Source organism: Acomys russatus, chromosome 7 (genome assembly GCF_903995435.1).
Source record: "Acomys russatus chromosome 7, mAcoRus1.1, whole genome shotgun sequence".
NCBI classification, from domain to species: domain Eukaryota; kingdom Metazoa; phylum Chordata; class Mammalia; order Rodentia; family Muridae; genus Acomys; species Acomys russatus.
In genome coordinates this window covers 41,563,135-41,581,470 of record NC_067143.1, presented here as the reverse complement: position 1 = coordinate 41,581,470, position 18,336 = coordinate 41,563,135, and positions in this window count along the sequence as shown.

Genomic DNA, 18,336 nt, shown 5'->3' with positions numbered 1-18,336 from the left:
CTACTTCCTTTAGGGGCAAGTGGGCTATCTACATATTCTACATAGAATTCCTCTGAGTTTTGTTGGAAGCAAAGGCTATTGTCAATCAGCAAGCTCCTTGTGGAAGCAACCATCTGTGTTAAATGGAGGAAAAGTCTATGCTGGCATGCATGGGTGGCCATGGGAGGAACAGGAAAACAGAGCAGATTCAAATGTCCTGGCTGGGAAAGGAATGTTTCATAATGCTGACTGATTGGTTTTAACTGGCTGGGGTTATCTTGACTGGATGTAGGGCTTTATAAGCTTTGCTAAACTTGTCTTGGGGACTGCCTCAGACACCTTATAATAAAAACACTTTACATTTGGCGAGGGGTAGAAACATAGCTCTGAAGGAATGAGTATTTTTTTTCAACTACAAAGGTGGATTTTTGCCAGATGGCCTGTAAAGGTCTTATCAGTTGTTAACTGTTATTTTGTACTGTGTTCCCTTTGGCTAGTAAATTCATACTCACCTTGTGGTTTAAACAGGAAACATACCTGATCTCTAACCTCTGAGATAATGATTCAGTATGTGTCTGGGTGTGTATCTAGGAATTTATATTTTAAAAATCTTTGTATGATTGTACCATGGAGACAAACATTTACATTGTTTTTATATATCATAACAAATATATAATATATAAAACAAGTTATACTACATTTACATTATATTACATAACACATGTAAATGGGCAAACATGAAACACACAGACATCAAAGGCATGCTTTTTGTCCTCAGAAGCCTGCTTTTATGGAAAAATCAAACTGATCAGACTGTTAACAGATGCTGACTAGTTTGCATAGAATTAGGCCTAGTAGGGCTGACAACAATGTATCTGCTTTTAGAGTGGGTTGGGATTGGTTCTCAATGGGAATAATTTTGCCTCCAAGACATTTGGTAATGCTTATGGATATTTTCATTTGTCCCTAGTTGGGGAGGAGTCCTTCTACAATCTGCTGGTAGAAGCCAGAGAGATGCCTTGCTAAATAAACATCCTTTAGTTTACAGCAAATGGCCTACCATCTGGCAATGAACATGAGGATTATAGTCGGAAATCTTGGCTTAGAAGAAAACATCTTAGGGGTTGACCCTGACCAAGCAAAGTAGAGAGCTGGTAATGGGAAGCTTATTCCAAGGCAGAGAAACAGCACTTCTTAAAGACTAGAGACCCTAGCTGGCATATCTGGTGAGCTACATATAAACCTCACACATGTGGAATGGGAAGAAGCCAGTGAAGTTGAATAGGATGTGCTCTGCTGGTACCAGATGCTGGACTTCTTCCTCAAGGCCAGGATGAGGCACCAGAAAGTTAGAGGTTTATTGCTAAGCAAATCTAGGACTTAGAAATACGACTCTAGAAATGAGGGATCCATTGGGTACAGGGGCAGGACCTGGGATGATTTAGGCTTAGCAAAGACGTAAACACATCTTTTGGAAGCCTGAGTAAGTTCAAGAGCTGAGTGAAAATATAAGGTGGAAAAGCAGATGGAGTGAACCATAGGGAACCCAGAAGGGTTAAACAAGCTGTTCACGGGTGCATGGCAACTCTAAGGATTCCTAAGAACTTGGCAGATGATCTTTAAGATAATGGTGTTCAGTAGCAAATATTTTATATCTTTAGCATTGCAGAATCAACTGCTGAAATTTCCAAATACCACCTCCCATGGAGATGTCCTTACAGATGGCAGGATCTGGGCAGCCCTTGTTACTGTGATAAGTATTATTTTACTTCTTGAAATGATCACAACAATTGGTGTAATTCTGTCTTAGTTAGGCTTTCTATTGTTGTGATGTTAACAAAGAAACTTGAGGAGAAAAGTGTTTGTTTGGCTTACATATCCACAACACTGTTCACCATTGAAGGAAGTCAGGACAGGAACTCAAACAGGGCAGGAATCTAGAATGGGAGCTGATGCAGAGGCCATGGAGAGGTGCTATTTACTGGCTTGCTTCCCACGGGTTGCTCAGCCTGCTTTCTTATAGAATGCAGGATCACCAGCCCAGGGATAGGACCACCCACAATGGGCTGGGTCCTCCCAATCAATCCCAATCAAGCCAATGGACAGGACATTCTCCACAGTTGAGTGGAGAGTGGGGACTGACTTTCACATGAACTCTGGTGCCCCATTTTTGACCATGTCCCCTTGATGGTAGCATTCAGAGGAAGGATAGCAGGTTACCAAGAAGAGGCTTGATACCCTATGAACACATACAGGGGGAGGAGGTTCCCCTCAGTCACAGACATAGGGGAGGGAAGTAGGGGGAAAGCAGAGGGAGGGAGGAATGAGAGGATACAAGTGATGGGCTAACAATTGATATGTAATATGAATAAATTAATAAAATATTAAAAAAAGAAAATGTCCTATAGGCTTGCTTACAGTCAGATCTTATGGAAGCATTTTCTTAATTGATATTTTCTCCTATCATATGATACTAGCTGTGTTAGGTTGTCATAAAACTATCCAGCACACATCCCCAACATTTATATTTGAAACCTGGGATGCAGTGAGATTAATAATAAAAATAGTATAATAGTATTGCTGCAATGACCCATGCTTTACTCAACAACTTATTCCTGTTCATAAAGTTATATGTAGCAGAGTAGTTTTATCGGTCTTGGCTGGTTTCTTGCACATGAATTGACAGAGATAATCCAGCTTTGCTGTGTGGTCTTCTTAGTGTAATTTGAACATATTCTTGTAGCAACATCTGAGGGATCAGAATTATGGGAACTTTTTTGTAATCCCATCTTTCAGATTGTCTGACTGGCCAAAGTAAGCCACATTGCTGTGACCAGAGACAAAGTGGGAGGTAATCAAATGCTCAAAGGGCTAGTATTTAAGGTCATTATAACATTGTACTGTGAGTAGTGACTATAAAGATTTGAGCTCAAATTTTTGGATACAAAGCGTGTGTCTCTTTTGCTAGATTCCTTATTTTGGTAATAAGAAAGCAACATGTAAAATATACAAATTAAGATTTTTGTATCAATAAATACATTTTCATACATACCAATGGATCAAGAATGAAAGGAATCCTGTGTTGATGACATGAATAGCATTTCTAAGCAAGGGAAATATTTCTAAATGTAAGAAGCTAATTTCTTTAGTAAGTAGTGTTAAGTGTTACTAAGAAAATAACAACTCCATAGAGAAGTGGACAAAGTCCATAAATAGAATATCTATTAAAAGAGGAAAATAAATGTTATAAATTAAATACACAGCTGCACTCCAAAGTGAAAGAAATTCAGAGTGAAAGAGGAGATATTTATCAGATTCACGAAGACTTGTAGGTTCCATGGTGCCCAGTGTTTCTTGGGGACATGAGGAAGAGCCAGAAATAGGAAGCCCTCTATGCTGCTACTAGGAGAATAAAGTAGTGCAATATATTTAGAGAGTAATTTTGGCAAGGATAGTAAAAATATACATGTTCAATTTGACTTGGCAATTTTATTTTGGGAGTTTATCCTAAATATAAAACACACAAGTTTGCACAAAGGTATGCAGAGATGGTCACTGAAGTATCGCTTCCATAAGTGAGCAATGAAAACGCTGTAAGGCAATTTAGATAATGAATTAAGGATGTTGTCTTTAATAACGCTACCCATTATTATGCATGGTTCATATACAGTAATGAAAAAAGAAATCTGTCAGGTTCTGTCCAATGTGGAGTACAGGTATCAAAAACAGTCTCTAAGACATTATGGCAAATGTGTAGTAAGTCTGAGACTGGAGTATGTAATTTTTATTTATGTAAAATAAAGATAAGTCACTCTTGTGTCAATCTAGAAAGCTTTTTGTAGTTACTGGCTGATTGTGAGGAAAAACCAAGAGCATGGAAGAGGAATATGGCAAAGCTACTTCTAACTTGATTGTCTTCTTGACTATTTGAATTATTTTCCCCAAGAATATCTGCTACTTTTATGTAAGGAAACAGAACAGAAACAGAGACCACACAGGGAAGGCATCCTTAGACTACCCTGTTCACAGGTGTGTCCTGTACCTACAGTTACTCTGTTTCCTCAGCTAGAAGTTCTTTTACAATTATCACAGTTCTTTTTCTTTACATGATCTCCTTGTACTTTACCAGCGTGGATACTTAAGGATACCTAGGAATTGTTTCCAAGGAAAACTATCTACAACCAGTTGTTACTGGTATAAGCTCCTACAGGGACCAGATACGTTTTTGTTTCTTAGCAACTCACTTAACATTTTTCATTTTAATTAAAAGCATACATTTTGTTAAAAGCCTGTTTATACCAAAGACATAAAAGTTACTTTCTTTGTTCATGAAATCCACCCATGAAAGCTGGCATTGGTAAGGATGAAGTTAAAAAGCATTTCCCTCACCCAGGAGTGAACACTTTGTCAAGTGCACAGATAATTTATTGTTTCCTTCCCACCTCTATATATCCAGTCTCATACTTCTGCTTTTGGCTGTTTTAGGAAAAGTGTCTGAAGAGTGGTGATGAACTCCTGCCCTGTCTATCTGTAAGGTTTCTTATCAAGTCTGGATAAATACAAATCAAGACACATCATTCATCATCTGGGTTTCATTTTCTCAGTGACCTGTGCTCAAAGCAGATGATACTAGCCTCTTTCTCACTAAATATTGACAAGGTACTGACATTGCCTCAGGCAACCTAATGCTGTGGCAGGACCATACAGCATACAACCTGTCACCCTGCCTGGCATGAAGTGATAGGAAAACATATGTCATGAGAAGTACATGCACAAATGCCTGCCAGCATTCTGGAACTCACAGAATGATCTCCTGGGAAGAAAGATACTGTTTCTGTTGTATTTATGAAACAACAACAACAACAGAACAGCAACAACAAAGGACGTGCATTCCAAATACAATCACAAGGAAGTATCTGGTAAGCATAAATTGATGGAGCCAATGAATAAACTTAAAAAAAGAAATCATAGCTGAAAAACTGAGTAGAATAAAGACATTGATGGAAGAAACATGTCATAGCTCCATAATTTCTTCTTGATGGTAACAGTCCCAGAGGACAACACTCTCATAACTACCAGCATTACGGCACCTGGAAGATTCATTCTAAGTGTGTTTTCTGTGAGAATGTGATTATTGGGCCTAGGGTCATCTCTGGGATGCAGAGAGGAAGGGGGATGCCTGGGGAGGAACAGAGGCTCTAGCAAGGACTGTGTGTCTACATCTTGGGGGCTCTAGCAGACATAGAGTCCATGAGGACTCTGGTTTGTGGTGAAGGGGTTTCCAGAGCCCCTAAGGCTGAACAAGGAAGAAGACAGATGTAGTTTCATCTCCCGAGTCCCATGCTCCTGCTGAGATCTGTTGAGCATGTTTCTACCAATTGTTCAGCTAGTGACCATGAGGTGTCTTTCAAAAATCAGATCCTTGGTGATAGAACTGCACACGGTGACAGAACTAGCAAGGAATGCCAAGTGTGCAGAGGAAGTTGTCATACGAACAGTAAGGCAGAGATATGTCAGTGGGGGCATAGAGACAAAGAGCTTGCACATGAAGAGATCCCATCCTGATTGAGTAGGAATTATAGAAGACGTTCTGAGTGAAGAAAAAAGGTTAGATTTTTCACCCAGTAGGAAGTAGTGGGAGCCTTCTAGCAGCTAAACAACGTGATTGGAGTTCATTGTTGGTATCCCTCCGGCTCTCACTCGCTGTGACATTGTTTTATGATTTCTAGTTTGTTTGTCTTTATCTGTGGTGGCTTTAATAAATATGCCCCCATAGGCTGGTAAGAGTGGCATTATTTGAAAGGATTGGCACCATATGGCCCTCTATGAGCAGGTTTGGCTTTGTTGGAGGGATGATACTAGGGATGGACTTTGAGGGTTCAAACGCTCAAGCCAGGCCTAGGCTCTCTCTCTCTCTCTCTCTCTCTCTCTCTCTCTCTCTCTCTCTCTCTCTCTCTCTCTCTCTCTCTGCTGCTTGTGGATCTAGATGTAGAACTTGCCTCCTTCTTCAGCACTGTGTATGCCTCTGCACTGATGTTAATGGACTAAGCCTCTGAAACTATAAGCCAGCTCCAATTAAATGCTTTCCTTTAAAGAGTTGCCTTAGTCATGGTGTCTCTTCACTGCAATAAAATATTAACTAGGACTGTGGTCTTCAATCCCATCCTGTCAGGTTGGATCATGGGGGAGGACAGACTGTGGTTTCAGTGCTCTGGATGATCCTAGCATGATGTTTGTGGGTGTCAGAGTACCAGGCTTTTGTTGGTGTAGATCTCATGGATGGGGCATAAGATTTCTATGACTTCAAGATAAAAGGGTGCCCCTTGCTGAATGTGGGGTCTTGAAGACCCTGTTTTATTAACTGCTTCTGGGTGAAGGAAGCTCCCAGACACTGACAAGTCAATACTAAAGAGGTCAGAGTTAACAGGATAAATGGTATCAAACTTAATCTTCTTTGGATAGGGTTTCCTTGAGGCAGGATGCCATACGGTCCTTTCATGTTTGAAAGCTCTTAGATTCTCTTGCTAGATGGTGGGATATGAGTCCTAGATGCTGGAGAAGAGATGGAGAGTGAACCCAGTTATCAAGCCTCAGGGCTTAGTAACCACAGAGCGAATTTTGGCAACACAAGAAACAAAGAACAGAGATTTATCATATGACTGAAAATAGCATCCTTCACATGCCAACACTGTGACATCAGGACAAAGGAATGCTATGACGTGAAGCTGGTAAGCCTGGGTTTGGAAATCAGCCAATATGCATCATTAATCTCTGCAATCCTGCTGATCTATAAAATTGGGTATATAATCTAGTGTTGTTCAGAGGATTCCTAAGGTTGTAATGGTTAAAATTTATTGTCAATTAGGCAATAGAATCACCTAAAATAGAAGCCTGTGGGCAGGCCTGTGTGTGTGTGGTTATTTAGATAAGGTTAGCTTCTATGGTTATCTGTGAGGGATTATCTACTTTTCTGTTTACTCAGATGCAAAAATCCAACCTGAATGTGGATAGTACAATCCATGGGCCTGAGTTCTGGATTGAGTAAAAAGAAAATATCTATCTTAACATGACTTTTCATTGCTTTGTGTTTCCTGACTGAGGCCACAATGTGGCCAGCTGCACATTGTTCTTGCAAAGGGCCCATGTTCAGGTCCCAGAACCCATGTCCAACAGCTGTAACCCTGACTCTGTACAGCAGGTGCAGATGACCTAAGTGCATTTGTGTTGACTAACCCTTTTAGTTTTTCTTGTCTTTGAGTATATTGAGACCACACTTACCCCTTCCTTTTCCCCTTGACCCAGAGAGATGAAGGACTCCACAAGAAGACCTACAGAGTCGATTGCCTGGGCCCATGGGTGCTCACAGAGACTGAACTACCAACAAAAGAGCATGAATAGACTGGTCCTAGGTTTCCTACACATATGGAACAGATGCACAGCTTTGTCTTCATCTGGATCTCCCAGCAACTGGAATGGAGGCCCTCTTTGACTCTGATGCCTCCCTTTGGATCCTATTCTCCTACCTGGGCAGCATTGTCTGCCTCAGTGGGAGAGGATGTACATAGTTCTGCAATGACTTAATGTGTCAGGATGGGGTGATACTCATGGGGGACCTCTCCCTTCTCTGAGGAGAAGGAGAAAGGAGAATGGGGGTGGGAGGGACATACAAGGGGGAACTGAGAGAGGAGGGGAGCTATATCAAGGATGTAAAGTGAGTAAATAAATAAAATTTAAAAATTCCCTGTCATTTCTACATAAAGTAAAATTAAGTTCATGCTGTACTCTTGTGCCTACTACAATAGTTATGGCTAGCTAAAATCTGTCATTACTTTAACTAGCATCTGGCTTTGTTTGTTTGTCACTGGAGACTAACCTACCAGTGTGGTATCCTGAAGCTTCTTGGTGTGAAGGTTCTTTGTCAGCATGGTTCTATGGAGCATGCACATCATCAGCTGAAGGCCTCAAGGAGCAACTATGCATTAAGCAAAGGTCCACAGGAACTCTCTGCTTCTGTAACATGCCCTTCTTCATCTAGGCCGTTATACACTTGGTTGTCTTGTAATCTTACTACTCTGCTTTTCCTCTCAGGCTGGGGCTTATTTTGCATGGCTAATTTCAGGTAGTTTTCTTATATACTTTATCATTTTCATAATCCTGCACCAGCGTCTTTCAAGCTTTTTGCCTTCCCTTTTACACTCCTCATCCTCCTCACCATCTTCACGATGATGGTTGAACTGCAAGATGGAAGGTGCTGGCTCTGATGCTTTTTGACTTCTCGTGACAGTCAATCCTGATTGTCAACTTGAAGGTACCCAGGAGACTGGTAAATACACTGGTATGTAAGCCTGTGGGGGCATTTCCAGAGACAACTCTCTAGGAGACTGAGACTCTTGGAGGTGAGCAGTACTGTCTAATAGATTGAGGCCTGAAGGCAGCAGAGCTGGAAATGGTAGCCATCTAGAATGTGCAAGCCCCTTTCTGTCTAATCAAGTATGTCTTTTGCTTCTGTTCACTGTGGAGACATGGCTCTTGATTCTTAGGCATTTCAATATGGACTTATATTGGTGATTCTTCTAGGAGATTCTAGGCCTTTACCCTCAGACTAGACCTTAATTATTGCTTATCCTTGCTCTTTCACTTTCAGCTCTTAGACTGAGCAGCTATTAGGTTCTCTAACTTTACAACATTCAGCCAGCTGTTATTGAACTAGCTAGCCTCCAATCCTTTAAGTCAATGTAATACATCTTTGTGTGTGTGTGTGTGTGTGTGTGTGTTCTAGGTACTTTTTGTCAACTCATCACAAACTAGAGATATCTGGGAAGAGAAGCCTCTCACCAGATTGCCTATAATCATACTTGTAGGGCATTTTCTTGATTAGTGATTGATGTTGGAAGTGTCACTCTTGAATGGCTAGTTCTGTCGTCCTGGGTATATAAGAAAATAGGCTGAGTAAACCACAAGGAGCAAGCCAGTAAACAGCATTCCTCTATGACTCCTTCCTTAGTTCCTACCTCTGGTTTTGACTTCTATTCATACTTCCAATTCCTGTGCAGAATTCATGCCTTGGCTTCCTTCAGTGGGTTGTAACTTGGAATATGTAAGACAAATAAATCCTTTTCTTCCCAAGCACTTATGGTCAGTGTTTTGTGTTTTGTTTTGTTTTCATCCTACATGAGAACTATATATTCCTTCCACTGGTTGTGTTTATCTAGAGAACTTCAATTAACACAAACCTACTTTTATGGAAGTGCATACTCTCGGTTGCATTGAGAGGATTACATTTTATCTCTTCTACTGATCACTTGAGTATCCTGATGGCAGGGCCAGGGTCATAATCAAGTTGTTATTCTAATACCAAACTCAGTGACTGACAGAACAGATTTTGCTAAAGGGTTTAAAAGGTGATATGTATATAGTTCTTTAAAAAAAACAGCTTTATATATTGTATAATCTCATAATGATGGAGCAGACATAATTATTGTTCAGTAAGGAAATGAGCTGAGCTATTTATTTGAAAACTTCAGGTGAGCAGAAATAGATTGCTGTTGCTCAAAATATCTTTCTATTTATAAACTTTTACATACTTAGCTTTATCAAAACTCAGTTTTCACAGACAGGGACTTAAGGGGAAATTTACATATGGGTGCTCTGTATGGACTAGTCCTGGAAATGGCACATGGTCCTCCTCACTCATATTCCTAAAGCTATAACTGAATATATGTATTCATTACATCAGCAGACCTTGAGACTTTGCACTGAGAACAGGATCTGGAGTATACAATAGAGTGATGGAAACAGGCAGGTAGTGAATAGCACTAAGAGCCAACAGGCTCCAGGAAGCTTTGAGTAAGAGGATACAAAACACACATGGTATGTAAGATGTGTCAGGCAGGTTGGACTTAGTTTAAAAAATTTGAGAGGCTGAAAGCAGCTTGATATTCTTTTTTACATTTTCAAGATAACAGGAAACTTCTGAAGGGCTTTCAGCTGGGAACCAGTTTGATTATCCCTTTTTTGAAGGAGGTACAGGCAGAAATGGAGATAAAATTGAAAGGAAGAAACCACTGTGAGGTTTACACTAGTTTCCATTTTCATCTCATCCCCCTCCAGTTACAAAGAAATTCCAAGTGAAAACTAGGGCTACAGAGGGATTGGCTGACAAAATTCACTGTTCAATTGATGCTGAGAAGGAGAAGGGTAGAAGTGAAGAGGCCCAATGTTGTGAATTAGATGCTTAACTAGACTGAAGAGTTGCGTCTTCTAGACTTTGATAGACTTACATCATCAAATGGTGTCATGTGAAAGGAATGGCCGAACCTCAGGCTGCTTGGAAAGAACCCCCTTCCCAGTATACATTCCCCCATGACCTGTAAACTCTGTCTAATCCCTGATTACATTACCTTTCAGGGAAGAATACTATTGACTATTTGACTCTTTTTTTTTTTCCCTAAAAGTCCAATAAGAATTAGTGCTTGGTGATAAACTTGTGCTTGGTGGCTGTCTACATTTTTCTGTCACTTTATTGTGATTTCAAATCCTTTCCATTTACTCTGTGGATTGAAGCCACGGATGCCGATCTTGCCTTTGATAAGAAATTTCATCTATTGTTTGTATTTTTACATTTTATTTCCCAAACTCACAGATTGAATATCACTGTATAAAGAGTTTCAATTAATCACCACAGAGATCAAAGTCACAGAAGACAGTGACAACATCTTCTGGAGACGCTTGGGCCCTCAGCTGCTATCAGCACCCTTTTCTTCCCCCTGCCAAATACAAACATTTATCTTGTGTGACCAGCCTGGAATGATTCTCCAGTCTTTAAGATTTATCACTGGCCAGCTCAGTGGAAAAGTGTATTATTTATACGAAATTTATTTCCACCCTTAGTATTTTTTGCCCTCTGTCTAAAGTAAAAGAACAATACTTTTCCTCTGCTTAGAAAATACTTTGAAAAGTGGTAACAAAAAAATAGTATCTTTTCTTTTTCATTCTTTCTTTCTTCCTCTTTTATTTTTTAAGACTTGACTTTGATATCATGTACTTGGATGAGACAAAGAGTCTAGGTTTGGTAAGTAGTCTAATTAATTAGACTTGACAATTTAAATCACAGTAGTATAGTAGTAGTAGTAATAGTAATAGTAATAATAATAATAATAATAATAATAATAATAATAATAATAATGATAACAACAACAACAATAATTTCTCTTGTGTGTTTGTATCAACTTCAGTACCAACTAAGAAATCAGTTTGTAAACTGTAAGACACTAATAAATGTCACATATCCATGAATTTGAAGGAGAGTGGGAATGGTACATGAGAGAATTTGGAGGGAGGAAAGGAAGTAAAGTTGTAATTATAATCTAAAAAAATCGGTAAGATAAATGTCACATATCAGAATTATTCAATGACATGCTACACATTTTAGTCTCTAGGGGAAAATGTCTGTCTTTTTCTATTCTTTTTGATCTGGTGCATATTTATTATTTTTGACTTAAAATATTTACTGAATGTCTATTTCAGAACAGCATTGTACCAGAATCATGGTTGACAGTGAATGTGACAGGAAATTGCTGTCAGTTTCAAGATAAAAATGATTCTGAGGTAAGAAAAAAAATAGTATTAACATCTCCTCAGAAAATAGGCATAACTTTATGTGGTTTATGCTAAGGAATGGTGCACCATAGTGATTCCCTATCTTGGTTGGACAGTAGAGTCTCCTGGGGAGCCTGTGTAAATATAGTTCATATTGAATCTTCACATGTGGGAATACTTGGGTATCTCTGCTCTGGTTTTGCTTTTTTGTCCTTTAGAAGAAAACTCCCTGGGAGAGTTCTCAGGAAGCTGGCTGTCAGTTGCTTGCTGGAGACATGGCCACAGCTGCTGTAGACACAGAAGATGGTGGTCAGTGAAATGTTGCCATGAAGGTGGCTTCCTGGAGGAGGAGGCCCTTCAGGTGGGAAGAAGAGGGTTTATACCCAAGATTCTTCCCATTGCCTTGGCCCAATTGGCCTCCGCTTTGCTTCCGGAGTTCAGGAACATCTCCCCATCTGGTGAGAGCTTTCAAATATCCTAAGGCATGGATGTTTCTGAACATCCTCACCTCACCTGAGCATAGAGTACCCACCTATGATCCCTCAGTACCTGGAAAACCTTACATTTCACCATCTGGTATTCTTCCCTTTTGAAAATTTCTCTTTTTCTTGTAATGATGACATTTATTATTTCTCTCCTATTATAAAATACATGGTTATTATAACATATTTGAAAAACTTTTTTTTAAAAAAAGTCACAAGAATACTATGAAAAGTGTTTAGATGCTGTACAGTTGTGAGACTACTTTTTCCCTATACACATGCAAGCACACTGATGTCAATATATTTTATAAGTCAACTCCTTATTAGGATATTATTTGTGACACGCTGCTGCCTTTTAACTTGATACTGTATTAAACATTTTCTTTCAAAAGTAATGTTTATTTTTTTATTTACAAATGTTTTCATCTTGATACTGTATTAAACATTTTCTCTTGAAAGCTATGTTTATTTTTTATTTCCAAATGTTTGCTTGTCTGTGTGATTTCCACTAGTTTACAGGTTCCCATAGAGTGAGAAGTGGGTATTGGATGCCAAGGAACTTGTGTCACAAGTGGCTGTGAATAAACCAATATAGGTGCTGGGATCTGTACTCAGGTCTCCCGAATGAGCAGGAAACACTTTTAATCACTGAGCCATGTCTCCAGGCCACAGCACTAAACATTTTCTTGTCATGAAATGTATTTTTAGACCTCACTAAAAAATATGGATTTGTCCTATTTATGGCTGAGCATTCAACCCTGAGGTTGAAAAGTATGTATTTTTAATATCTGGATTAGTTAAACTCATTGAGTCACAGAAAAAAAACCAAAAAGATATGCATGTATGTCATTTAGCATCTGGTGGGTTGCCTGGGCTCCACATCTGGCAGGTTGGTCCAGGAGGTGCTTGCTTCCAGATGAGACTGGAGGGACCTTGAGATTGAAGGTCCCAAGGTCCCATTTCTTGCTCAGGGGTGGCTAGAGCACTTTAGGGTGAGGTCTGTCACCTGGGCCAGAGCCAGAGCTGCTAGGAAAAGTGATGGGTAAGAACATTTACATGGCAGCCTTAACAAATTCCTGGAGGGTTAGTGTGGACTAGCCTGGAACTCAAAACTCCTAAAGACTCAGTAGATTGTGGATCCCCAAACTTTAATAGGTTTTAAACTTCAGGAACAGCACTGGTTTCTTTTGGATGAAGATTTGAGAGTGGGTGGATGGGGGCCTGGGGGTGCACAATCTCAAGTTAAAAGGAGAATGGAAGAGTTATGAACAATGCAGACCAAAGGGCTGCATTCCAAAGGAGTCTACTTTGATTTGGGGCAGAAATATACCCTTTCTATCTGGAAACACTTCTACAAGTCCAGTAAACACTTTCAGAGGTCATGGGCCAGTGACGAGGCCAACAAAACCCCGAGACTTAATTGCACTATTATAGGAGACTTCAAGTTTCTAATATTTTAGTACCTTATTAACAGACGCCAAGAAAATAAATGAAGCAGAGCAGGCTTCAAGGGTCAGACTCTAAGATAGGCATGGTGACACATGCCTGGTTGTCTTAGCTCACAGGGAGACAGAGGTAGGCAGGCTCTGTGAGTTGGAGGCCAGTCTGGTCTATAAAGTGAGTCCAGGAAAGCTAAGGAGAGATGGGGGGTGGGGGGGGGGAAGACTCTACCTTAAGAAGGAATTTGCAGGGAAAACATGGCCAAAGACAGCATGCCCCAGACCACAGGGATCTTACATTAGAATTCAGTAGCAAAAAGGTATTTGCAGAATCCCCCAACAGTTGCAGATTAAATGGAATATTTAAAAAATGCAAATCAAAGATGTCTCCTGAAAATATCTTGAAAATACAATTTATCAAAACTTCGAGGTACAGTAAAAAGAAGGACCAGGGAGGAAGGTCTGGCAGTGGATTGGAACATGAAGGAGGAACTCAAAGCTATAATGTTGAATATTTACAGCCCCAAACACTGACAAGAACATTCTAGTAAAGAGGAGAGAAACAGGATTTCTTATTCATTGCTGGTGGGAATCTAAAACAGAACAGCTGTTTTGGAAGAGAATTTGATGGGTTAGTTAAAAACTAGATATTTGTGCCATATCATCTTGCTAGTTAGCAAAATGATTTGATACCAAAACCCATATCCACAGAAAAGCCACAGGTGTGCACTGTAACTCTAGTCAAAAGTACATAAACTTGGGACCAATCAAGAGATCCTTTGGGGGGTGAGTGGACTGAGTACAGGGAACCCAAGTGATACACTCCTACTTGGTACTGAAAACATAACTGAGCTATCAAGACACTAATGAGTGAGTTAACCCAGAAGCAGAAAGACTCACATGGTATATACTCACTTATAATTGGGCACTAGTCCAAAAGGCATGTCCCACAAAAGTCTTCACTTACCAGGAGATTGAGATAGATGTGAGGACATCCTACTGAGACTCTAGGTAAGAGAAATATAGGAGATGGGGAAATAGAAGAACCCAGAGGGTCCTAGAAACCTACAAGAAGAACATCTCGATGGGTGGATTGGGGCCCAGGGCAGCCTGCTCAAACTATTGCACTAACCAAGGACAATACAAGTAGTAAACATTGAACCCCTACTCTGATCTACCCAATGGACAGGACATTCTCCACAGTTATGTGGAGAGTGGGGACTGACTCTGACATGAACTCTGGTGCTCCATATCTAACCACCTCCCCTTGGTGGGGAGGCATTCAAAGAGCGGATAAGCAAGCTACCAAGATGAGACTTGATAGCCTATGACCATATAATGGAGGCGGAGGTCTCCTTTGGTCTTAGACCTAGGGGAGGGGAATAGGGTGAAAGTGGGAGGGAGGGAGGAATGGGAGCACACAGGTGATGGGATAACAAGTGAGTTGTAATCTTAATAAATTAATAAAATAAAAATTAAAAAGACACTAAAATACAAAGAGAAACCTCAGTACTATAGTTAAGTGAAAGAAGCAAGTTAGAAAACATGCATTGCATAGATTCCTACTGGATGGCATCCTGGAAAAGACAAACTATCGAGATGCCAAAAAAGTGTTAGGTCATGCTGCAGGGCATGGCTGGCATGGCCTACCCTCTACCTAGGGATGAGGCTTCCCCTCTCCCAGAGACTCACTGTATAAACCAGACATTTGGATTCCATGCCCACCCCCTTTTGCCCTTTGCCTGCCCCTGCTCTTGCCTTTTTCGTACCTCCCTACCCTTTCTCTTTCCCTCCCTCCCAATCCCCAGCACATACTCTCCCTTCCACTGCCCCTCCCATGCCTCTTCCAATAAATCTTCATTTATATATTATAGCCTTGTTGCTGATTAGCTCATTCTGTTTCTTTAATCCATCAAAAAAGTCCATAGTTTTCTGGGGCTTTGAGGGAAAGAAAGCTGAACTGATGAAGAACAGAGGCCCAAGAGGCAATAAAACTATGCAGTCTGATATTGGAATGCTGGATATATGTCTTTATTCAATAACATGAAGCACAAACTTTAGTCCCTGTAGTTTGAGTTGTGCTAACATGCTAGTGTGGATTCTTCCATTGTACCAAATGTTACGTCTGATATAGGGTTTTTATAGAGGAGAGAATGTGTGTGTGGACAAAAGAGGTACATGGAAACCTTTGTTCCTGAAATTTCCTGTGGTCCTAAATATATTCTAAAATGAAAGCTTATTGATAAAATATTTCATTTTTAAAGTGTCTTTTCTATACACCAGAGAATTAATAATATAATAATAAAATATTCATTTAAAATGTAATATTCTTTCTTTTTTCAAGATGAAACATTTTAATCTGACAGTAGCACTTACCACTGTGCAGGGAACACCCACACCTCCTAGAGTTTCCCTTCAGGTAAAAGAGGTTCTAGAAATAATTAGATTTATTGCAGTCTGGTCCTGCCTGTGAGAACTGAAGGAAGTAGCCAGGAAAGGCATGATGGCCTGCCCTGCCATTCATAGATCCAGCAATGTACGCAGCTCTTGTAATCCACTGATTCCTCAGGATGGAACTGAAAGCTCATCTCCTATGCACTCTCCACAGAATCATTGCTCTGAAAAATGTTCCTGACAGCTTGGATGCTAAGGTCTCCGAGGATGGTCACAGGCTTAGAGTCAGAAGGATTGGTCTTCCCTCATCATGTGGCCTATCTTCACAGTGTTACTCCATCTCAGACCATAGCAACCACTGCCCTGAGAGCATGCATGTATTTCACCAGAGAGTAAAGAACAGAGGTTCCTGAGCCTGGGAAATTTCAAACCAAAAAGGTGGAATGCCTTTGGTTCAAAACTCATGATGAATTCTGCCACAAGACCCCTGCTAGACTCCTTCAGGCTGGGTACCAATTGAAGGTGCACTCATTGTTGTCCATGGCTTGCTTCAGAAGCTTGGGGTTTACTGCACTAGAGACACATTCAGGCCCCATGTGGTTTCCAGCATCTGCTCATGAAGAACCATTTTGTAACAGTTCCAACTCAGGAGACCCCTTATGGGAAAACTTCGCTCGTCCATTCATCCCTGGTTAGTAGGATGTCATTCTAGATTTGGTAAGTGGTTTTAAAAATCAAGACAGTCTCCAACTACTCTTTGCCCTCTGCTCAAGGCTCCCATCCTATGCTTCTTATTGTAATTAGTAGAACTGCAAAGAATAATGACTTATATTGTCTCTAAACTCTCTTGTAAAGAACAACCCATCTATCAAATCTTTGTATTCCTACAGCTTGGTAGAATGTGAGGAACCTACTAAATACTTAATATTTGCTTCTTGATTAAGCAAATGCATTTTATAATTACCTCATGGGGTTTCCTAGTTGTGTTTATACCAGATAGACTGAGTAGTAACAAAGTAGAACACACAGACAGATACACACACACACACACACACACACACACTTAGAAACACATCTGAGAAGGTGGTAGCATTTAAGTTTTGCACAAAGTATATTACAGAAAATAATCAATAAACCAAGGCATACAATGTGGTCTGTTATCTTCTGTTCTGTCTCTGTCTCTTACTGTCATTTTTAAAAAGCAGTTGTATTATCTGTATGTCAAGAATATGTGATTTAGAGGGAAGTTTTAAATGTCAGACTCCATGGTGGCCTTTTCTAAGTTGCAGAAGACTAGAAGAAGAGTGGGAGCAAATGTTAGAGGGTCATTTCTTTTGAGGGCTTACTTCCTAAATGAAGTCCCTATAGACTGGTAATTTGTGCTTCTCCTACTTTTGTGTAATGCTGCTTGTTTTCAAATTCCTTCTGATCAAGCTCCAGTTTCTGAATGTTGAATGCATCCTGAATATTGTAGTACAAATAAATAATGTACTTCCCTTTCCGTGAAGAACTTTATAACTTTCTGACATCTTCATACAGACAAATTCAGTTTGATCTCCAGTTTAAGAAAGGGCAAGTGTATTTCTGGCCACAAGTGTGATGTCCAGAGGTTCAAGGAAGCTTCCCAGTGCCTGCCTCTTTTTTTACAGCTTTCCATACTTTGGGCCTTGATGGGAAATGGAACAGAGCTTTATCAGCCATCTCAGCTCTCCATGTAGTCAACGAACAGGCCATGTCTCTTAAGTCTCCCCTTCCTGGGCCACCCTTCTTCTGTCCTTTTCCATCTCTGTAGCCTGCAATGTTTCAGTCTCCCTCACCATCGTTTCTGCATTGATTTTGTTCTTAATAATTGAAGCCTGGTAATTTGGGTGCTTTTTTTTTCTTCCTAGATTATAAGACTATTACTTTTCTAGATCTTTAAAATCTTTTCTTTTATGAGTATGAACGGTTAGTACATTTCGCATTGCTGAGCCCAGTGTATAATTGTGGTACTTTATTGAGTGTATAAACCACAACCTTTCCTTTTGTGAATTGCTATTGATTTCTGAACCACAAGCATAGGAAATTAACATGTATAATTTTAGGATCTATCTTGTTAGACTCATTCATCCCCTAATCCCAATCTGTTGTATATTTTCTGTCACAAATCAATCATCCTATCATTATGCCGATCTTTTGTTCTATCTTAATAGATTTTGTTAGTCTGAGAGTTAGGATAAGATCAAGTATATTGAAGAAGAAATAATTTCTTAATCAAAGAGGCTTATAAAGAGTTTTGTGCCTTGTGCTACATGTCCATTGGGTATTGGTTGGGTCTCTGTTTCTTGCTTCCTTGGGAATCAGGCTGAGCAAAACCTTCACTTCCAGTGAAGACAATTAACAGAGAGGAAGAAGAACTGATTCTGGGGGATTTCAGACTCAATAATTAGAAGTAAGACATACCA